Source organism: Lissotriton vulgaris, chromosome 6 (assembly GCF_964263255.1).
Source record: "Lissotriton vulgaris chromosome 6, aLisVul1.2, whole genome shotgun sequence".
NCBI lineage: Eukaryota > Metazoa > Chordata > Amphibia > Caudata > Salamandridae > Lissotriton > Lissotriton vulgaris.
In genome coordinates, this window is record NC_141694.1 from 1,608,961,471 (window position 1) to 1,608,976,502 (window position 15,032).

A 15,032-nucleotide genomic window follows, 5' to 3' on the forward strand; every position below is an offset into this window, starting at 1 on the left:
AACGAGACCGACCTTGGTGGGACCGGTGGAGGCTTCTCTGGTAGAGGAGGCAACGGAGGAGGTGTAGGCATCCTCGGACGCGGGCCTCTAGGCAACGGAGGAGGAGGTGGAACGGACTTCTTTGGAGTATAAACCTCCGAGTGCACCGATCCCGGTGATCCACCATCCTTCCTGGGCTGAGGGGAGCCCCCCACAGCCTCAGGCCGCTTAGTACGGGCATCCGGCACCGTTGACCGGTGTTCAGGAGTCGACCGCCGGTCCCTCGACGTCGAGCGGCCCTTCGGCGTCGACCGTCGCTTTCTCTTCGGCGTCGAGCGACTCACGTGTCTCGACGTCGACCCGGACCATCTCGACGACGATCTCCTGTGTCTTGACGGCGACCGCTTGCGTCTCGACGGCGACCGCCTCGACGTCGTCTTGGGGCGTCTCGACGTCGACCTTGACGACGATCTCCTTCGCCTCGACGGGGCACGCCTCCATCTCGCCGGCGAGTGCTTTTGCGTCGACGGCGGGCTCGACGAAGAGGATCCCCTCGACGACGATGAAGCCTTGTGTCTTGAAAGCGATCGACGGTATTGCCTCGGCGGCGTGCGTCGACGCCGATCCTGTCGACGCCGGTCCTGTCGACACCGATTGCTCGACGTCGACGCCGAAGACAGCGACGATGACACCGTCTCCGCGTCCGACGGCCGCCTATGTAGGTCCCTCGACGTCGACGGTCGACGATTTCTCGACCCAGAGCCCTGGGGAGAAGGGGAGCTGGCCTTGGACTTCCCTCTCGACGTCTTGGAGGGTGCCACCGACCCAGACGGAGAATGGGGACGTGTGCTGGGCTTCCTGCCCCCGGGGAGCCCCCCAGGGGCCTCAGCATGGGCAGAAGAAGCCAGACCCATCTTGCGTCTTCTGTCTCCTTTCTTCTAGTCCCTGAAGCCTGATTTTCTTTCTGTCTTTCAGGGTCCTGCCAGAGAAACCCTGGCAGATCTCACACTCCTCAGGGATGTGGGAAGAGGGAAGGCAGAGGATACAGACCTCATGGGGATCTGTCTTGGCCTTCTTCCTGGAGCACTCCGGGCATTTATCAAATAATGCAGGCATTATTTCGACCCAGGGGTGCCACAAGCCAAGAAGAAAGCTATAAGGTACAGATAAAGTACACAAAAAACGATTTTAGTGCAAAAACACCAACAAAAACCCTTGAACAGGGAGAGCTCAATGCTCCAGGGTCCTGCTTGCAGGAGCCGGAAAAAAGAACTGAAAGTAAGGTAGACCTGCAAGGCATTCTGGGATACTGTGAAGTTCTGGAAAGTTCTCTTAAAGGCACAGTATCCTGTTCTGAGCCACATAATGGCAGCCTATGGGGCTTGTCTGTCCATGCCTTCCTCTCTATCTTCCAGAGGGGTTTGTACTGAAGACAGGGAAAATCTGGACAGGCTTTGCTGTTTTGTGGATTTTTGGTGGAATTTCTAGCTGAAGTACTGGACAGTGTAGCCTTTTTATAGGCTGCATTATATGTCTTTAAATTCTCTCTTAAGTGTCTGTGCAGTTCTGCATTTTTTCGACACTTTACAGATTATTTTTGATTGCTCCGGGGTCCACGCACATGGGCGGGACTATTCACTAGATTATGACTATACACAGAGATCCCCTACTACAGAACTGGCAATTATTAATGTATACTCTCGCCCAGTCAGTGTGGCCATGGAGTCACCCACACTAGAAGATCTCTCGTCATTCCTGGGCCAACTCCCCACTGATTGTAAGATAGTGATGGGCGGAGATTTTAATTGTCACTTTGAACCACTGGAAGGTCTAAAGGAGCGTGCCCTTACTGCTGAAGATGACTTTTGGGGTGTTCCGTCATGTCAATCCCCCCACCCTATATCTTGGTCCCCTCTCGCAGTGCAAATCATGTCCCTAACATTAAATTTCGTGCTAAGGGCCTGTAATGGACGCACTCCTTCTGACATCCCTTCATTGTGCACCTTCAATAGGAAGGACCATGAATCGAGGTTGGACAACATTTTTGTGGATATTGGTATGTGGTCCAAGGTCCAGGATTTTAGGGTAATTGTAAGAACAGACAGTGACCACAACGCACTTCTATTAGATATGGTGCATCCTGTACCTGCGGTTGGGTCACTACCCGCCAATCCTAGTGAAGATCCAGGGAATCTGGTTCTTAGCTCTAATAGACGTAGGGTAAAATGGGGGAAACTGGAAAATTCAGAAGAGAGTATAACTAAAATCTAGGAATTAGCACTCCCTAAGCAAAAATAACTGGATGTACTAATTAACCAGCCTAGACCACCAGACTTCAATGAGAAAGTAGCTCAAATCTATGTAGACCTAGTGGGAGCTCTAGGCGAGGTTTTCTACCCAGTGGTAGTCCCACGGAAGAAAAAGACTCGAACTTCAACTTGGTACAATTCTTCCTGTAAAAAGATCAAGACAGAGCTAATAGCCACAATAAAAGCAGGTTCTGATAAGGGTAAGGTCGCTGAGCTCAGGCGGAAATATAGGGAAGCCATGGCAATGGCAAGGTCGGAATGGGATTGGAACAGATGGCAGGACCTCTCCCTAGCGCTAGAAGCGAGGGATTCCAGAAAATGTTGGTCTTTAGAATTCACCGTCGGTGAGGTGGTCAGTGCATTAGAGAGACTGGCAAAGGGGAAGGCCCCGGGACTAGACAGATTGCCCGGTGACCTCTTTAGACACCATCCAGAGATATGGGGCCCGTACCTCCTCATTCTGTTCAATTCCATCGCGGGAGGCATGGAGATCCCCCGTACTTGGCTGGGGGCGGAGATAGTGCCTATTTTTAAAAAGGGCTCTCCTCTTTTCCCAGCCAACTACAGGCCGATCAGCCTCATAGATGTCCCCCAAAAACTATTTTCCTGTCTTCTCTTGGACCACCTTCTAGATTGGATGGAGGAAAATAAAATTCTGAGTCCCCTTCTGGCTGGCTTCAGGAAAAACACGTCCACCATGGATCAGATTTTCCGCCTCGTTCTCCTCTACTGGAAAACTGTAAGGATCGAGGGGGGGAGGCTGTACATGGTGTTCGTGGACCTGAGGTCAGCCTTTGACCTGGTCCCCCGCAAAAGATTGTGGGAAGTCCTTAAGGGGCTGGGTGTCCCTACCCATCTACTACATGCCATAGTTAGGCTCCACGCCAGTAATTTTGCACAGGTTAGGTGTGGGAGGGATGGAGCGTTGTCATCTAGGTTCCCAGTTCTTAGAGGGGTAAGACAGGGTTGTGTCTTGGCGCCAACCCTGTTTTGCCTCTTCGTTAACAGTGTCATATCCCATCTCAACAATGTTAGGGACAACGACGCTCCTTTCTTGGCAGGCAGGAGGGTACCGGCTATCATGTTTGCCGATGATACCCTCCTGCTTTTTAAATCCCCGATGGGGATCCAGCGTATCCTAGATGGATTTGGTCTTTTCTGCAGACAACATGGTCATGAGATCAATACAGAAAAGACCAAATTCATGATATTCAATCCCTCCCCCAAAACTAGACCTAACCCATTCTTGGGCTCAGCAAGACTGGAAAGGGTAAAAACCTTTCAGTATTTGGGTGTAACCCTACATGAGAACCTATCTTGGGCCCCCAAATAGCAAGATCCCAGCTAAAGCTGTCTCAATTGTCGGGTGCGATTTTGAAGGTCGCAAACACTTCTACTTTTAAACCCTTCAGCCAGGCAATAAAAATGTATAAAACCCAAGCTAAAGCGGCCGCTTCTTATGGTAGTGAGCTATGGGGGCACAAAGCAGGGACAGAACTTCTCAGTGTAGAAAATAATTTCCTCAGACGTCTCCTAGCCCTCCCCGTGGCACACACATGCTCCCCTTGAGACTAGATGTGGGTCTCCCCTCCATAGCTGAGGATCTGGAATTAAAGCCTTTAAGATTCTGGCATATGCTATGGACCACAAGTGAGCTTGCTCACTATAGGCAAGACCTCATTCACGTAATGAACTTGATTCCTTGGTTGGTCTTCATTAAGAAAGAACTGTATCACCTGAGACTTCCGGAGCTATGGGAGGTTCCTGAACAAGGCTGCCAAAGGGTCTCCCGCAAAAGACTGGTGGAAATACACAAGTAAACAGTTTATCTACTTTGGTATCTGCACCTAATAATGGCACTTTAACAGACCGATTCTTGGATTCCAAAAATTCTTACCAATTTGAAGGTTTTATGGACATTAATTTTCCCATTTTAGCACGAAAATTGTTCATCCAATGGAGGTTAGGCACTCTGCCTATTAAAACTTTTACCTGCAAATGGACAAAGAGGGATGATAAAATCTGTCCAGGGTGCAGTAATCATGATGAGGAGGAAATTCATGTTCTGTTCTTCTGCCCAGCCTACAATAGACCAAGGAAATATTGGCTTGTGCCATTATGTAGGAACTTGGGCATAAGGAGCCATCTGTACTCTTACAGAATATTGAAAACTAGTACTCTGCCCCACGTAGTCTTCGCAGTTGCCAAATACATAATGGCCATGTGGCAGATAAGGAATACACTACTAAAAGACTGAACATTGATATGAACTGTAATGTTACTCCCTCTCATGAATAGACTCCCAAGGAAATGAATTTCTATGAAATGTTTTTTTTACATAAGTGAACGTCTTTTAATGTTGAATGTTTTTATTGTATCTTTTATGGTCTAAAAGACCGAAATAAAGAATTTTTGGATTGGATTGGCTTTTTGTTTCAAGAAGTGTTTGATAATAGGTGCCTTTGTATGTACCACCACTATGTATAGTTGAAAGAGAATCCAATATTGAAGCCTTATACTTGGACTACAACAATATTGAAGCTGGGACCCCTTCCCTAAACAAACTGCATTAGCAGAGTGTAGGGACAGCAAAGTCTTCCATGGTGATGGGCATGCACCCCTACCTTGAGTGTCCCCAAATGCAATGATGTCTGGATCCCTGGCGCTGATTTTTGTTGTCTCTGTGTTACATTTGGTAAGATTGGCATGCCCTCCTGTAGGAATGCATTGGTGATTCCCTGATCAATGTGTCAGTGGTAATTCCTGATCTGGGAGGAGCAGCGTGGTCAAGTTTAGTATATTTGGATCTGTCATAATAAATGCTGTGCAAGGGTGTGCACCAATTTATTATAAATATTTTAGAAATCCCACTTTCAGAACTTGGCATTTCTGTGTGCTATGTGTCTGCCTGCCTGATGTGAATTGCATGTCTGGCTTTTGAGTGACAGGGTCTGGGAGGTGTGTGTGGCTCCAGGAGGGGCAGGTTGAGTCAGCACTAGGCTGAATGGGACATCTGCATTGGGAGTGGTGGGAGGAGTAATCCCCTGACCCTGAATAGATCTGTGCCTGGCATGTACAATGCTGGCTCTGTCCCCCTGTGGTGTGTCTGATCGCCTAGCCCCCACCTGACAAAGGGTAAGAGGAGCCTGATAAACAAAGTGCCCCAATTCCCCCTGAACCAGTTGCATCTGGTTCCCCCAAGCCCTGCACTTCAGACAAAGGAGAAAAGGAGTGTAAGTGTAGAGGCTGGGACCCCATGTGTTGGTGTGCTGATCCTGACTGGCTGGGGCTTGCTGCTGCTGTGGCCCAGGAGGATCCGCCATGGGGGCTTACCCAGTGGCGGTGCGTCCATTAAGGGCGCTGGGGCGTTGCCCCACAAGCCGCCTGCACACGCAGCTCCCTCGGCGTCTTTGAACTTAAGTAACTCTCAGGTTACTCACGTTCAAAGACGCCGAGGTTGAACTGACAATCATGTCAGTCAACATGACGTCGGACTGCCCACCCCTTCAGAGTCTGAAGGGGTGGGCGGTCCGACGTCATGTTGAATGACATGATTGTCACCAGGGGCAGCAGGAAGGAGCACAACGTCACTGAGCACAGGTGCGCATGAGTGGGGACGGAGGTCGAATTTTCCTCCGTGCCCACGCATGAGCACAGGTGTTTCTTCTGCTGGAGCATTCCCATTAGGAGAGCGAGGGTTGAGCACCTCGGTCTCCTAATGGGCAGAGCGTAGCACTGCCCTAAATCAAACGGATTGGTCTGAGGTGTTGCCAGTAGTAGTGACGGAGACACGGCTGACGCTGTTCCTGTAGGCGCCAACGGGAGTCCGGACCCCGGAGCAGTCAGAGGCAGCGCGGAACCGGTAAGTTTTTTATTTATTTTTAAACTCCTGTCGGCCCCCACTCGACTCCCCCCAGCCTCAGCGCAACCCTACCCTACTCACCCCGTACCCCCTTAGGTAGCCAGAGTCACCGACGGCAGTCTGCATCTAATGTGAGCACCCGAGCACAGTCTCTCCGGAGGGAACTGTCTGCCTGCAGCCTGCCATTTCTCACGGTAACAACAGTCTGTCAGGACATTTGAGTCACTGACTACAAGCACTGCTATCAGGTACTACCTCCAAATCTTTCCCTTCTCACTTTGTGCCTTCGCAGCCTTCTCCTCACGAGATGCACGTCTCACTAACAACACCATGCTGTCTCTGTCTGCATACATCACTTCTCTCACGACATGCCTACTTACTTTCACTTTGTGCCTTCCGCCCATTTCTTCACTTTTAGTTATAAATGTCAGATGTCTCTTTAGTAGAGAAATTGGTGATTTTTCCCTAAACAGCTGATATTCCTCAACTTTTTTCTATTTTCTCTACTAAAATGCAGGTCGGGGGGTCCTCCTTGCAAAACCAGGTTAGCTGTTAGTTTAAGACTAACCAGAGGTTTGACATTATTGTGTCTGTATGAGGAAAGCTTGTAGTGCAGTTGCCTATACTATACATATTCTAGTTTGTACATTGCTGCTGCCTGTGCTGTGTGTTATGTGTGTACTGTGTGCACATGTATGACTATGTGTGTCTGTTTTGTGTAGCAACTCTTGTGCTTTATCTGTGTCTAAGGGAAACCTGCCAGAGACCATAATATACCAGCTGAGTGTGAATGAACTTTGGATGGGTGGGTGGATGGGTGCATGGATGTATGTATGTATGTATAGGCATTTATATAGCGCACTACTTACCCGGAGGGTCCCAAGGCGCTTCGACCGCTGCAAAACCCTTCCTGGCTTCCCTGAGAGATGGTCCCTTAATGGGTATCTCCAGGGTGAGACCAGGCATCCCCGGCGGTCTGGTGGGGCCGTTAGTGAAGATGAGGCAAGCTAATGCCCAGAGTTGCCGAGTGTGAACGCTGATCAGAGTGGGCACCGAGTCGAGAGAATTATCGAGTCCGCTGACCCTGGTCCAGAAACCTGCCGCGCCGGGAATCGAACCCTGGTCCCGGGCCGTCCTCTGCTCTCGGGTCTGCCGCCTCTAACCAGTGAGCCACACTACTTGATAAATACTTGCATGAATGATGGATGCAGGTTAGATGGGTGGGTGGATGGATGGGTGGATGCCTGAATGAATGATGTATGGATGCAGGATGGGTGGGTGGATGGATGGGTGGATGCATGAATGATGTATGGATGGATGCATGGATGCATGCATGATGGGTGGATGCATGAATGAATGATGTATGGATGCAGGATGGATGGGTGGGTGGATGGATGGGTGGATGCATGAATGATGTATGGATGGATGCATGCATGATGGGTGGATGCATGATGGATGGATGGGTGGATGCATGAATGAATGATGTATGGATGCAGGATGGGTGGGTGGATGGATGGGTGGATGCATGAATGATGTATGGATGGATGCATGGATGATGGGTGGATGCATGATGGGTGGATGCATGAATGAATGATGTATGGATGCAGGATGGGTGGGTGGGTGGATAGATGGGTGGATGCATGAATGATGTATGGATGGATGCATGGATGCATGCATGATGGGTGTATGCATGATGGATGGATGGGTGGATGCATGAATGAATGATGTATGGATGCAGGATGGGTGGGTGGGTGGATGGATGGGTGGATGCATGAATGATGTATCAATCAATCAATCAATCAAGACACTTGTATAGCGCGCTACTCACCCGGAAGGGGACCGCTACTGCTCGAACAGCCAGGTCATGAATGATGTATGGATGGATGCAAGGTGGTTCAGGCTCGCTCGCTGCTGTCCAATATGCAAATTAGTTTACGCCCCACCACTTTCAAATGTCACCAGCCGCCCCTGGGCTTACCTCCCTGCTAAAGGGCCCTGTGTGCTGGCCTCCCAGGGCCCAGCTATGCCCCATGGACCTAGAAGAACTTTTTGCTTGGACTCTTTTGTTTCTCTTAAGATCCAGGACTTTTGCTGCACCTAGCACCTCGTGAGCGCTATATTTTAATCAGGAGGAGGAGAGCGTGGGCTGCATAGCGCTGAGCTGCCGTCCTTTTAAATGGAACCCCCATCATAGGGATTCCCCAGCGATGCCGTACCAAGCGGGAGTCCACCCCACTTTTATTCTGAACTTGGAGCAGTGGGTGCCCACCCCAAGTTTGCCCTAACTTTCGCGGGTGCCCACCCCGCTTATGGTATAATTAACTTGCGGGAGCCCACCCCGCATTTTGGTGGGATCACCACCGTGGCCCTAGACGCTGAAGAAATCCTCTCTGGGCCGCTACTGAGCAAGACCCGAAAGCCAGGTGGCCTCGCCTGGTCATGGGCAGGGCCTCCTACGTGCTGCCTGAAGTCTGCGCAGGGCTCCTGTGAGCATGGGAGAGGCCCGCACATCGGAGCATAGTTTCTACCAAGCAGAGATGGGAGTCCCCTAGACACTGCCAGTAGCCTGCCTTGCGAGGTGAGAGACCGGAGGCCTACGAGAAGGCCCCCAGTGGGAGAAGTGTCGGCTATGTGCCATTGCCAGTGCCTTTTTTCGATCTGAGCAGACCCACAAAAGAGAGGGCCACTCCAACGTCACCCACATTGCCTTCAGGGCCCCAGTGGGGGCCCAGAGGGCCAAGAGGGGCCCGTACCTCTTCCTGTTTGGCCATTCTTACAGCTGCCCCGCCTGCAAGATGGTAGCTGCACCAATGGGGATATTTGATTTAGAGAGCACAGTCGTCCCTTTACTTCGTTTACAGCTGCCTCGGCTGATAGAGGGCAGCTGCAACGTTTTGGCCTATTTGTTTCATAGAGTCCCAGTCGGGCTCTAAGGGCACAGTCGGTGCCAGTGTCTAATTTCCTTCACAGCTGCCCGGCAATTAGCGGCAGCTGCAACGTTTTGGCTATCATTCCTTTGGGGGCACTTTGGGTGAGACAGGAGTGAGATGCACTCCTCTGCCCCAGCGCAATTGCGCACTTTTGGTTTCTACTGCATTGGCAGCCCTGACATTATGGACATAGGGCATTTGAGCCCTCAGTTGGAGAAGGGGACTGTTAGGTTGATAGGGCGCCAGTCCCTGATGTGATTTATGTGGTGCGCAGGAAATGTGATTCATGTACTGTGATTTATGCACCGTGATTTATGCCTCTAATGTGGTTTATGTTTATGAGGTTATTTGCATACTGTGGTTTATGCTTGTGAGGTTATTCTCTACTGTTATTTATGCCCCTAATGTGATTTATCATTAGGAGGTTATGGTCTAATATGTTTAAACTTATGAGGTTGGCGCATAATGTATTTTACGCCTGATGTGATACTGTGCATAATATGATTTGTGTTGCAGGATATAAATGCTGAGAACAGTGTTTGCCAGTAATTACTGGTTGTGGTCTACATTTATTAATGTACTATTTATAACTATTTTCACTGTGTGATAGTTCTGACAGTGGCCCAATTGGCCCTGTCATGTGTATATAATCCCCTGTAAATATAGTCCAGTGCCAGTTGGCACAGTGTATATTGCGTGATTACTATTCTAATGGGTTTATGATAATACAAAGGCTATTTCTATATATAACCTTGTGTGGAATTCCTTTTGTGGTGTGCCTAGTATGTTGTTGCTCTGTGTGTGTTGCGCAAATGCTTTACGCATTGCCTCTGGGATAAGCCTGACTGCTCGTGCCAAGCTACCAAGGTGGTGAGCAGGGGTTATCTTCAGCGTGTAACTCCCTTGCCCTGATAAGAGTGGTGGTTTCTGCCTGGCTTTGGAAATCCCATTTATAACAAGAGGGAAGAGACAAAAAGAGAAAGTAAGGAGAAACAGAGAGTAAGGAAGGAGAAACAGAGAGAGTGAGAGTAGAAACGGAAAGGAAAAGAAAGACATCTGGAGATGGAAAAGATGTCGCTAAGAGAGAGATACTTGGTAAATAATTCAGAGTAAACACAACAATGATATAATACAGATCTTGTTGGAGACAAGTGGTATCTGATTACTATTATAGTGCGGTGCTAAATCTCGCAGAGAAAATAAGAACAATCTTGTAATATGCATCACACAGGGGCAGGAACTGTCTGGTCTGGGAAGTTACTTAGTGCATGGTGAAGTGTAATCTTCTTGCAGGACTCTCCAAGTAAATAAGTGATGTTGGATAGAACAAAGTAACAGTTTTGTGTTTTATCACAAAAAGGGTAATAACAATTCCTTAGGCTGTGGCAACAAACTTGTTTCCCATTAGTGAAAAGTCTTCTGAGGCCTTGAACCAGTAAGTGATTTGGGGATGTGAGAGGCGTTTGTGTCCCCTTCTGGTACACTATAGCTCTTCGGATTACTGAAGCGCCTGCTGATGCTTGTTCAGCCTCTTCTATGATACGTATTGTAGTGTAGTTCCTATTTTCCCTATAGGCCCTGCGCATTGGAATAACATAAACAGCAGTGTAGACGTAGGACTGAGGTCTTCTAGGTCTCTACTGACTATGTTAGACTTAATTTAGGTTTGCGCCAGCTAGCTCAGAGGTCACTGGAAACTTTCTTGACTGAATAGGAAGTGATTCAGAAAAGGGGGGTGGTGATGAACAGAGTGTCTGAATTAAGCAGACCACTCTTACCCAGTCCAAAGATCAGGGCTTGATCCATCACCGTTTTTTAGCTCACTGCACCATCCCAGCTCAGAACTTGGCTATATGCAAAATAGTCTGACCCTGGCCCAGTGCATCATGGGAACAGGGCAGACCAAACTACCAAGCCAATTCTTATACTGGGAAGGAAACAAGCTACCGGGGACTGGTTTCTGGCATTTCAGCCTTCTTCGGCCCGGCTTGCTTGAATCCTGATGGTGCAATGAGCTAGGGACTCACATCTGAGTATACCCTTCCACGCTTATGGTGGACAAAAATGATTCAGAAAAGGGGGTGGTGATGAACGGCTGAAATGCCAGAAACCGGTCCCCGGTAGCTTGTCTCCTTTCTGGTGAATTGGCTTGGTAGTTTAGTCTGCCCTGTTCCCATGATGCACTGGGCCAGGGACAGACTGATTTGCATATAGCCAGGTTCTGAGCTGGGATGGGGCAGTGAGATAAATAACGGTGATGGATCAAGCCCTGATCTTTGGACTGGGTAAGAGTGGTCTGCTCAATTCAGACACTCTGTTCATCACCACCCCCTTTCTGAATCGTTTTTGGCCACTATAGGTGTGGCAGGGTATACTCAGACATGAGTCCCTTTCTCACTGCTCCATCAGGATTCAAGCAAGCCGGGCCGAAGACGGCTGAAATGCCAGAAACCGGTCCCCGGTAGCTTGTCTCCTTTCTGGTGAAGAATTGGCTTGGTAGTTTAGTCTGCCCTGTTCCCATGATGCACTGGGCCAGGGACAGACTGATTTGCATATAGCCAGGTTCTGAGCTGGGATGGGGCAGTGAGATAAATAACGGTGATGGATCAAGCCCTGATCTTTGGACTGGGTAAGAGTGGTCTGCTCAATTCAGACACTCTGTTTATCACCACCCCCTTTCTGAATTGAATAGGAAGTGATCAGCTTCCCTGGCTCAGACAAGAAGGGATTCAGTTTCCGACAACCGCATAAACATGACAACTTTGCTCCCCAGAATAAGAGTCAATCTCTAGAGTCGTGTGAAACAATAGACAGCTATTTCACTCAGTCAGTTGTGCATATTTCATTTCACCAGGGTGCAGAGAATAGAGAGACGGGCGTTTTCAATAAAAGATATTATTTATTGAGCAGTCTTCTTTCTCATGCAAGAGAAATGAATTGCCACAATTGCAAGACTTGTTATTATGAAAAGTGCGTACAGTAAAAGGAGTATTACGAAATAATACTGTAAAAGCATTGATATGGTTTCTTAGCCATAAGATAGTTAAAATGAATAAAATATGTACATTCATATATACATTGGCTAACGACCTCAACTGGTGCTTCTAACTACGCCTACCCCGGTGTACCTGACCTAGGCCTAATACATGGGAGGGAGTAAGTAAGTAGCAGTTTAAGTTAAGTTGGTTTTGCCAAGAGTTTGATTCAAGAATTCTCTCTAAGGGTTTAGTCAGCACCGTACCTCTGGAATAGAATGTAGGAGGTCTGGTATCTCCTTCTTAGGACCCAATATCCCAGTCACCCACAAGGGTAGGCTGGAAACGCCGGAGCTGGATTTTCTCGGCAGGAGAAAAGACAGCGTCTTTCTCAGCGCGTCAAGGAGGAGGGGCAGCGTCCGTGGGCTTCTCGCATCTGCTGGGCTCTCTGCAAGGGGACAGCTGTTCGTCTCCAGTATTCACCACCACCGTGTGTTTGCTTAAGGCAACGTTGGTATATTTATACCTGAAAGGTGCCGAATTTGACGTAATTTTTTGGTTATAAGACTTCAATAAAGATGTCACTAAGAACTGGTCGTTCTTACAGTGCTCGCAGGAGTTCTATTACTAATCAAAACAAAGCAAGCAGGGCTTTCCCAGGTTGCTGGGGGTTTGGTATGTCGAAAGAACTTGGTGTGCTATCTAGGAATCTAAGGAAGTGGCTTCTGCTGTGTCATGGACTGCAGAGGCGAGTTACTGAAATATGGCTCTGATTATTATGTCATTATAGGGATATGTATTGATTATAGCCGTATAGGGGCATGAGGTCACAATATTGATCGGGGTCCTAGATAAAATACATCACACACTCCACGAATTTATGTCCATCAAATTACTAAAAACTTAAGCAATAAGATGCACGTGTATTCCTAGCCACCCCAAAATACATTTTGCATTTGAAATAGTGTACATGAAAAACATGAAAATGATAATAGGTTCTGTACGTTATCAAGCAGAGTAATCATTCAAAATTTTTTGCATATATATTCAGTTGAACGATTTTGCGAAAAATTACACATGAAATGTCTCTAAATACAGAAAAGAAGGGCGAGACTATTTCATCACATTTAAATACAATTGCTGTAAAATGTGCTAGAGGCTGAGGTAATATTTTGTCTCTAGATCTACTAAAAATAGAAGGTCTGTTCTTTATGAATAGTTCTACTTTAAGCAAAGTACTTGTGCCAGAAAAAAGGTAAATATTTTGGAATTTTTTTGGAAAAATAATTTCATGGTGAGCGGGGCAAAAATAGTTCCAAACACTTTTCAGTAGCTTTTGTTTATCAAACCCGAAGGCCGAATTCAGAGTTCATGAGAACGCTGTGTGCTGGATTGTTTTCCAAAAAGTTATTGTTTCTGTTCAGGGGAGAACATAAATTCAGACAGGCTCGCAAAGAATTGGTCTACATATTCAGGTGACAGTTCGACCAAGTTCGATAATGCTGTAACTTGGCAGTTGTGGGAATGATTGCTATTATCGTTTTCAGGATCAGCAATGCTCACAGAAGGTCGTACCTGGGTGATGTTGCTTTCATTTCTTGCTTCACTGCCACCACCTAGTCGTAGCGCAGGAGTCTCAACGAATGCTGTCATCAGGATTGGTAACCGCTGGGGACAACACGATGCGTGAGCCATTACTGGACTTAGCAAAGTATCGACATCCATTGGTACTGCTGATTGTAGTGCAAGACAGGTGTCTAACACGCATTCCTCTCCGCATAGCATACATCGAAGCACAGGTAAGATGCAGGTCTGCCATATAGGTCTAAATGAAAGAAACCAGGTCATATTCAGATCTCTTAGCCGGGCTAGTCCAAGGACTTTAGTTATGCGGTCCCGGTAGCGTATTGCTAGGATCGTTTCTTCCATCCTTGCCGGAGTCATGTCTGCGTTTTGGTTTGCCATATCGGAGCAGGAGGGTCAAAAATAAAATACCTGCTACGAGTCCCAAAAGTAGTGGTAGGCCGCCAAAGATCGAATGGACAAAATTGGGAAAGATGCCCAGGACTGCTTCGAAGGGTGTTAACAGTCCCGAAAAAATTGTCTTAAATACATTCGAGATACCACTGGCATTCGACATATTTATGATTTGGCTGAGTATTTCTGTGAAATGCACCGGGCAATTCGATGATAAAAGTGTATGTATCTCTGCAGTTGTCCTTGCAACTTGGAGATCATATGTCTCTTTTGATGACGTGATGGGCACTTTTGTCTGCAAAAGCACAGACTTCATTCTGCTTAAAGTATCAATTTGTATAGAACAGATATTCAAAGGAGGCCCAATCGGAGCCACTGAGTCTCCAGGGCCATTTGGATACAATGCTTGCATACAGCAAGTGACCATGGAGCTGACGCTTAAGAGATATGCTCTCCCTGGCACCAAGCCACAACAGTTGTGGTCCGTTATTAGAACGTAACTCCCGTTAGAAAGTTGCCTAAAGAATGGCTCTATCTGTGTTGCTGGTGTGCCGTGCTGGTGGCATGAAACTGAAGGTTATTCGAAGTACCCTCACAGACCCCATGCAAGTGAATACCTTCGCACAAAAGTATACCGCTTAGTGATTGTTTACAGTTATCACCACTAAGAAATACATTTTTGTTGTTGTCACTATAACATGTATGTGTATAAGGTAATTTCCATGATGACTTAATGTATCCTTTACCCAACTTTTCATACTGGCCTGCCGGTATATACTCAAGGCAATTTTTAAACTGGAAAGTTGTTATCGGAATTGTGATTATCCCGTGTATTATCCATTCAATGACAGGTCTTTCTGACATTGTCAATGTTAATCTCTCAAGTTTTTCGGTGCTCAGGATTGTATAGTCTGCTCCTTTCTGTGCCAAACTGATTTGTTTATCAGTAAGGTTAAAGATAGAAAACAATGACGTTGTGTTGATTAAACGCCATGGCACA